Source organism: Aquarana catesbeiana, linkage group LG01 (assembly GCF_042186555.1).
Source record: "Aquarana catesbeiana isolate 2022-GZ linkage group LG01, ASM4218655v1, whole genome shotgun sequence".
NCBI lineage: Eukaryota > Metazoa > Chordata > Amphibia > Anura > Ranidae > Aquarana > Aquarana catesbeiana.
The window spans coordinates 213,493,988-213,501,616 of NC_133324.1; the positions used below are offsets into that span (position 1 = coordinate 213,493,988).

A 7,629-nucleotide genomic window follows, 5' to 3' on the forward strand; every position below is an offset into this window, starting at 1 on the left:
ACATAGTTTGGGTGCAATAACATCCTCAAAAGGAATACCCTTTCCAGAGTAACCCCTTTCAAACCATGCCTGTATACCTGCCACCATGTTTCCTTACAGACTTATTCACTTCCTCCCTAAAATTCCTATGGGCAGGAAAGAGCGAGACTTTAAGCTCAACTACATAATCTTTCCAAACAAAGTGGTGGGATCAGTTTACCAGATTCTTTCCACTATTATTACCACACTTTGCATCTATTGAAGATCATGTATTGGTGGTCCTCCTATTCTCATAAACCCTGGGTTAAGCTCGAACAGGACCTTTACCCCTCAGGCCCTCTTTGAGTCTCTGCCCAACTCCCCTCAGAAATTAGACAGCACCCCTTGATAGAACCCACTAGTGCAGTGGCCAGGAACATTTTTCATACTGCAAAAATATCCTCAATTACAGCACTCCTCAAAGACTCCAAGCTTAACTTGGTTCGACTCTAGGGGCCTGGTGAGTACTCCAACTATCTAATTTTCTCCATTCCATGCTGTCAGGGCTGGGCTCAGCCCTTCCTTCTCAGAGCTGGCCACTCACCCATCGGCTAATTGCCAGCTCCCATCTCTCCACAGTTACTCAGCTGTTGATGATATCCTGCTCATCAGTCCTGCCTACTTAAGCTGACAAGCCCAAAGGATCTCTGCTTTCACCTTGGTCAACATCACAGAATCTTGTGCGTTCCTGTTTAAAGACTTGCTTTGCTGACATCCCTTCTGGCTCCAGATCCTGCTTGCTCTTCCACTACATTTATCCCTGACTTCTGGCTTGGCTGACTATCCGTTCCGGTTACTGAACTTTGGCTATGTTTTGACTACAATAAATAAAGGTGAACCCATGCACTTGGGTTTCATGTGTCTCTCTGTAGATGAGAGAGCCTTTAGGAGGAGGGAGAGATTGTGCCTTTGTGGCCAGACAGGTCACTTTTTGAAGTCTTGTCCTACCCGTCCAGGGAACGTCTGAACCTTGAGGTCCTGTCACGGACAGACCTTAAGTGGCGTTGTTTCATCTCCAGTTATCCAGAAGGATAAGCCCCTGGTTTCAGTCACCTTTCTTGGGCTGAGTCGTCCGTCGAGATACAGGCTCTAATCAACTCTGGGCCTGCAGGCCTGTTCATTGATGCTGCCTTTGTATCGAAGCACTCAATTCTGCTGCAGCTGCATGACACTCCACTTGCCACTGAGGCTCTTGACAGGAGACCTCTACAGCCTGCCCATGTGACTCATGAGACGGTTCCATTGTCCAAGGCCATAGGGGCTCTTCGCCATGAGATAATCCAATTCCAAGTTATTTCCTCACCTAAGTTTCTGCTGGTTATTGGTTATCCTTAGTTACAGAGGCACAACCCCTCTTTTGATTGGCTCTGTGCTGAGGTCCTCTCCTGGTCGCCACAATGCAGTAAGACATGCTTCCAGAAGGTAGCCAAGGTCCTGTACACCTCTTCACTCTCCTCCCTCCTGGAGGAGTACCATGATTTTAGTGATGTCTTTGACAAAGGTCAAGCCGGAAGTTTGCCTCCACACCGGTCATATGATTGAGCAATTGACCTTCAACCTGGTGCCATACCCCCTCATGGCCGGGTTTACCCTTTGTTGGTCTTGGAGGATAAGGCCATGGAGGAGTATGTTGCAGACGGACTTTCTCGAGGTTTCATCTGTAAATTCTCGTCTTCTGCTAGGGCTGGTTTCTTCTTTGTGAAAAAGAAGAGTGGTGAACTGAGACCTTGTATTGATTATAGGGGTCTCAATCGTTTCACGATTAAGAATGCCTATCCGATTCCGGAGTTATTTGACCGCCTCAAGGGAGCAACGGTTTTCACAAAGCTTGATTTGAGAGGGGCATACTATCTTGCGGATTCTCGGCCTTTTGGCTAAGATCAAGTGTAGTATCTGTTCTTATCAGTTTCCAGAGGAGGCGCTGTGTCACTCTCGTTGGGGAGGGCCAGCAAATCCAATGGTGTCATAGTACCTGGAAAGGCGATACTCAGCAGGGACTATGCCGTGTTGCCCGACAGTATACTGGGGACCGGCCAATGGTTGAGTCTGAGCCATCTGGAAGGGTGCTCCTGGTGGGGATGGGTGCTGCATTTTGGTCTGGCCGAAGGGTCGGGTCCCTAGCCTTCTGGCCTGGATTGTGGTAGCTCTAGCTGCTGACAGTTATTTGGGTAAGAGAACGCTTACTCCCCTTTTGCAGGGGGGGGGAGTGGCTAGTATCTATTTATCCAAGGAACGGTGAGATGCGGACTGACAGGTGTAGGCCCGAGTTTTAAGATGCATCACCACACATCTGTCAGACCGTACGTTTCTGCCCACTCCACCAGTCCAGAGTGTGAATAACCGCTTGTGGACTGTCTATATTAGGATTGGGAACCAGGTTGAAATCACCTAAAACAATATTGTCATTAGCAATTCTGCAATTTTTGAGGTGATCTGATTCAAAACAGACAAAGATGCTGGAGGAGGCAGATATAGGCCCACTATAACCCACTTCATTGAGCATGAAAGAGTACATATCTGCCCTCTGAGTCCAGTACAAGAACCAGTAGTCTGAAGGGGATAAATTAGTGCACCAGTATGCTGACACTCCTCCAGGGCCGATCCTGGCCAGGGTGCACGGGGTGCAGTGCACCCGGGCGCCACAGAGGTGGGGGGGGGCTGAAGCGCCAGGGTGCTCCCCTCCCTCCTCCTCTCCTTGTCCGTAGGCAGCTCTCTCCGCTGGTCACCGCCACCGCTGCCGCTGTGCCCGTCCTCCCTCCAACCTCATGTCTGAGGAGGAGAGCGAAACAGCCGGAGACCGGAGCGGCTGTCTCTGTGTGCAGAGAGAGACCAGCCGTGGCCGCGCAGTGACGTCACGGGGGGGCGGTCCGAGCCCGACCCTGACATGTTCCACTTCTCCTCCTGTGTGTAACTCCCGCCTGCTGCCCAAGCCTGACAAGCTCTGCTCTGTTCTGCACCCGGGCGGCACGACTGGCTGCACACGTCCTCTCCTCTCCAGCTGCCGCCCGGGTGTTTTTAATCAGCCTAATGGAGGGGGGTCTGTACTAATGTAGGGGGGGTGGTTTGTCCTGGGGGGTCTGTACTAATGTAGGGGGGGTGGTTTGTCCTGGGGGGGTCTAAACTAATGTAGGGGGGAGGTAATTTGTCCTGGGGGGTCTATACTAATGTGGGGGGGTGGTTTGTCCTGGGGGGTCTATACTAATGTAGGGGGGGTGATTTGTCCTGGGGGAGTCTGTACTAATGTAGGGGGGTAGTTTGTGCTGGGGGCTATACTAATGTAGGGGGGGTGATTTGTCCTGGGGGGTCTGTACTAATGTAGGGGGGTGGTTTGTCCTGGGGGGGTCTATACTAATGTAGAGGGGGTGATTTGTCCTGGGGGTCTGAACTAATGGAGGGGGTGATTTGTCCTAGGGGGTCTAAACTAATGGAGGGGGTGGTTTGTCCTGAGGGGGTATGTACTAATGGAGGGGGCTGGTTTGTCCTGGGGGGTCTGTACTAATGGTGTGGGGGTGGTTTGTCCTGGGGGGTCTGTACTAATGGAGGGGGGTGGTTTGTCCTGGGGGGTATGTACTAAGGGAGGGGGGGTAGTTTGTCCTGAGGGGTCTGTACTAATGGAGGGGGTGGTTTGTCCTGGGGGGTCTGTACTAATGTAGGGGGGTGATTTTTTCTGGGGGGGTCTGTACTAATGGAAGGGGGCAGGTGGTTTGTCGTGGGGTCTGTACTAATGGAGGGGGTGGTCTGTCCTGGGGTAGTCTGTACAAATGGAGGGAGGTGGTTTGTTCTGGGGGGGTCTGTACTAATGGAGGGGGGGTGGTTTGTTCTGGGGGTCTGTACTAATGGAGGGGGGGTGGTTTGTTCTAGGGGGTTCTGTACTAATGGAGGGGGGTGGTTCTGTACTAATTGAGGGGGTGGTTTGTCCTGAGGGGGTCTATTCTGATAAAGGGGGGTGTTTTGTCCTGGGGGTCTATACTGAGGGAGGGGTTTATATTTAGGGGGGGGTCTGCACTGACAGAGGGGGGTCTACACTTAGTGGAGGGGGGTCTGTACTGAGGGGCGACTATAGTTGGTGGAGGGGGTGATACCATGTTTTACCGCACCGGGTGACACCAACCCTAGTGACGCCACTGCAGCCGCGGGCTCTTGTTTCCCCTCTCCCTCTCCTCCTCGTGTGCGCTGCTGTACTAGTGAGCGGCGCACTATGTTTCTTCCCCCTCCTTCATATCGGCCAGGGAAGAAAAAAAAAAAAAGGAGCAAAGAAGAGGATTGTGGGACATGTAGTCCCAAGGACTGGCAGCCCCACTGTAACACAGAAACTGCAACCCACACAGCATGCTCAGCTGAATGGGAGAGAGAAAGCCAGGAGCCCGGGAAAGCTTTCAGGGAAGTACACCCAGGACTCCAGAGGGAGAGGACAGTGCTGAGGGAACACCATCAGAGAGAGAACCCCACTGACCTGCGCCACATGAGGGAAAGCCACACAGCCTGGCGCCATCCCTGGTGGAGAAAGGAATGGAGTCATTGCCAGAATACAGATCTGGGCTCTACCCAGCGGAGTCGCCACGGGCAATTCAGAGTGAGCAGACTCCTGATCAGGGGAACTGTTGTTGCTGTATCACTGGGTCAGGTGAGAGGGCCGATGGGCCATTGTTTACTAACGTCCATAGGAACTGCAGTCTCTGACCATCTCTTGTAACATGTCTGCAGTCTCTGACCATCTCTTGTAACATGTCTGCAGTCTCTGACCATCTCTTGTTTCATGTCTGCAGTCTCTGACCATCTCTTGTTTCATGTCTGCAGTCTCTGACCATCCCCTGTACTATGTCAGGGGGCACTTCCTAACAGATTCTCTAACAGAAGCCCTCTCTGTGTGCATCATAGAGACCTCACTCCAGGTCTCATTAATGTACGCTCTTCCGGTTTTTTCTTTATTGTTACAAGATCATGGGAGGATCCCAGGGTAATGAAGAGTTCTTAGGGGAACATCCCTGTGATTGAGTCGTTGCCATAGAAACATTTGTAAAGGGGAGGAGTTGGTAAGATGACCATGCCCACGTGGGGGCGCCAGATATATTTCTGCACCCAGGTGTCTGTGTCCCTAGGATCGGCCCTGCACTCCTCACAAAATTTGAGTACGTAGAATGGTAATGATACCCAATCCAGGGCTTTTTGAGAGCCATAGTTCTACTGCCCATTAGGTGGGTCTCTTGTAGAATACAGATATGCAGATTATAGGCCTTAGTGTATTGAAACACTGAGGACCTTTTGACGGAGAGTTCAGTCCCCTGGCGTTCCAGGACAAAACGTTAAGGGTCGGCATTATCAAATTTCTGTCTGGCAGTAGGAGGATTAGAAGGGTGCAAGCACCTTGAAACCAATTGCCGGACCCGGAGGAGATAGTAAAGACAAAAATGCAGTGCTGACATTTGTAGTGCAGTAACAAGAAATATTAGTAAAGCTTTTTTACATAAACAAACAATGAACAAGAACCGTATAACAGCTCCGCTGGGGCAACACTCCTCCCCCCACCCCACTCTCTAAAACTGGGGCGGGTATCCAACCCAAACCTAGTCAGCTTGCCAGGGGCAAAGGGGGATCCCGTGCAAGTGGCGATCCCCACCCCTCCGGACAGTATCTGGGGGGTTAAGGAGAAAGCTGAGCAGCTCTTCAATGGCCAAGACATCCGCCACCATGTGGAAATGCACTGCTAGGATCCGAAGGTCAGGGAGGAGAATTGGACAGCAAATAAAAAGTCTCAGCAGCAAAGGAAAGTAAGGATCCATCAGTGCATAGGTATGTCTGGTATGTTCCCTGCAGACCTGAGGAGGAAAGTGAAATTGGAGAATAACAGAAAATAAGCAGGCTGTAGGGTTCTCCTGGCCTTATCCCTGCCAGCGGCACTTTCTTAGGTTCCCACCAGGGGGGGGCAAGCCCGCCCACCTGGTGCATTCGGCCCCATTTATGCAAACTTGGCACAACAGGTGCATCTACAACAGGCAATGATTTAGTGTCATCTCTCAAGGGACCATGCTGAAAAAAAATTTACAGGCCTAGGCCCAAACTTGTGTCAGTTTCAGTGGTGTTGACAGGTACTCACGTACTATTCCCCTGATCAGCGGTCCTGGGGTAGCGAATCCAGCCAAGTGGAGGCCTCCCTGGGAGAATTGAAAAAGCGGGTTGTCTCCCCACCCTGGACCCGCAGACGAGAAGGGAAGAATACACTGTAGCGGATATTGCACACCCTCATAGAAAATTGTTTGACCATGTCAAGGAAGCTAAGCTTCTGGGTCTTCACAGAATAATCCGGAAAAATCATCAACTTGTTGTTCTGATAAACGCACATCTCCCACACCTCTAGATGCACGGAGGATCTCATCTCTGTCTCTGAAGGTAAGGAGGCGCAGAATGAAGGTTCGCGGGGGGGCTCTCGGGGGCCCAGGTTTAGGGGGATTCTATGTGCCCTTTTCACCGCATAGTGAGGGGAAAGGCACACATCAGTTAGGAGGCTGTGCAGCATGTCCTCTATGAAACATGTGGGATTAGCGCCATCAGAGCCCTCAGCTAGGCCCATCATGCAAAGAATGTTGCATCTGTTTCTATTTACAGCACCCTCAGCTTTATACTCCAGGGCCCTCACTTTAGTCTGAAGTGTGTGAAGTGCCAGTGCAGTGACAGTGTCTTCAGTGTTGCCAACTCTGCTCGGTGTCTGCAACTCCAGACCTGAGTTTATCCATATCCTGCCTCACGAGACCCACATCCATCTGCACTGTGAGGGTGGATTTGCTTGTGGCTATGGCTGCCATCACTTCTGCTGGCCAGGGGGGTCTGGAGTTGGCCGACCCCATTGGGCTCATCTGTGAGGCCCTGTGGAAGCTGCAGGTGGCACAAGGTTCCTCTGTTGGTTCTATTAATGCCTGGAGGCTCCCCTGGGTCAGTGGGAATTTAAGTTTCTTGCCTTTACCAGCCACCGTTCCTCATTCAGGTGTCCGAGCCCAGCGAGGCCTCGTGCAGGCAGGGATCGTTGCGGGATGCCACGTGGGGATGACGGAGCTACTGCCCTGGAATGCCTGTGGTACGTGCAGGCTCTTCAGGTGAGCGGATGGCCGTGGAAATCACCTAGGATGCGGATTAAAGCCGATCTAGTGGTGGAGCTCTGGTAAAAGCAGCCGCTCATGTCGCCATCTTGGACACGCCCCAAATTGTCTCATTCTTACCCGGTACTAAGAATGTAATGGCTGACGCTTTGTCACGACAATTTTCCTCCATTTCTAAGATGGAGCCGGTTCCGGTTCCTTTGATCCCTCCTGATTGTATTCTGGCTACGGTTCACACCAGTCTCACTTCTCCTTTGGTTGACAGAATTCTTGCTGCTCAGGTCCATGCTCCTCATGAGAAACCTTGTGACCGCTGCTTTGTCCCAGAGAGTCTCCGTACTGCCATGCTCCAGACTTACCATTCTCCCAAGGCTGCTGGCCACCCTGGGAAGAATCAATTCTTTTGAGCCATTTCCCAACAATTCTGGTGGCCTTGTCTACGTGCTGATGTAACAGCCTTCGTAGATGCCTGTTCCGTGTGTGCTCATAGTAAGACTCCATGGCATCTTCCAGTGGGCTT

At 51.6% G+C, this 7,629-nt stretch overlaps 1 pseudogene; it reads left to right on the forward strand.

Moving 5' to 3' along the window:
* Positions 1-1,872: 1,872 nt before the first annotated feature.
* Positions 1,873-1,977, forward strand: LOC141124429 (U2 spliceosomal RNA; annotated as a pseudogene).
* Positions 1,978-7,629: the final 5,652 nt, after the last annotated feature.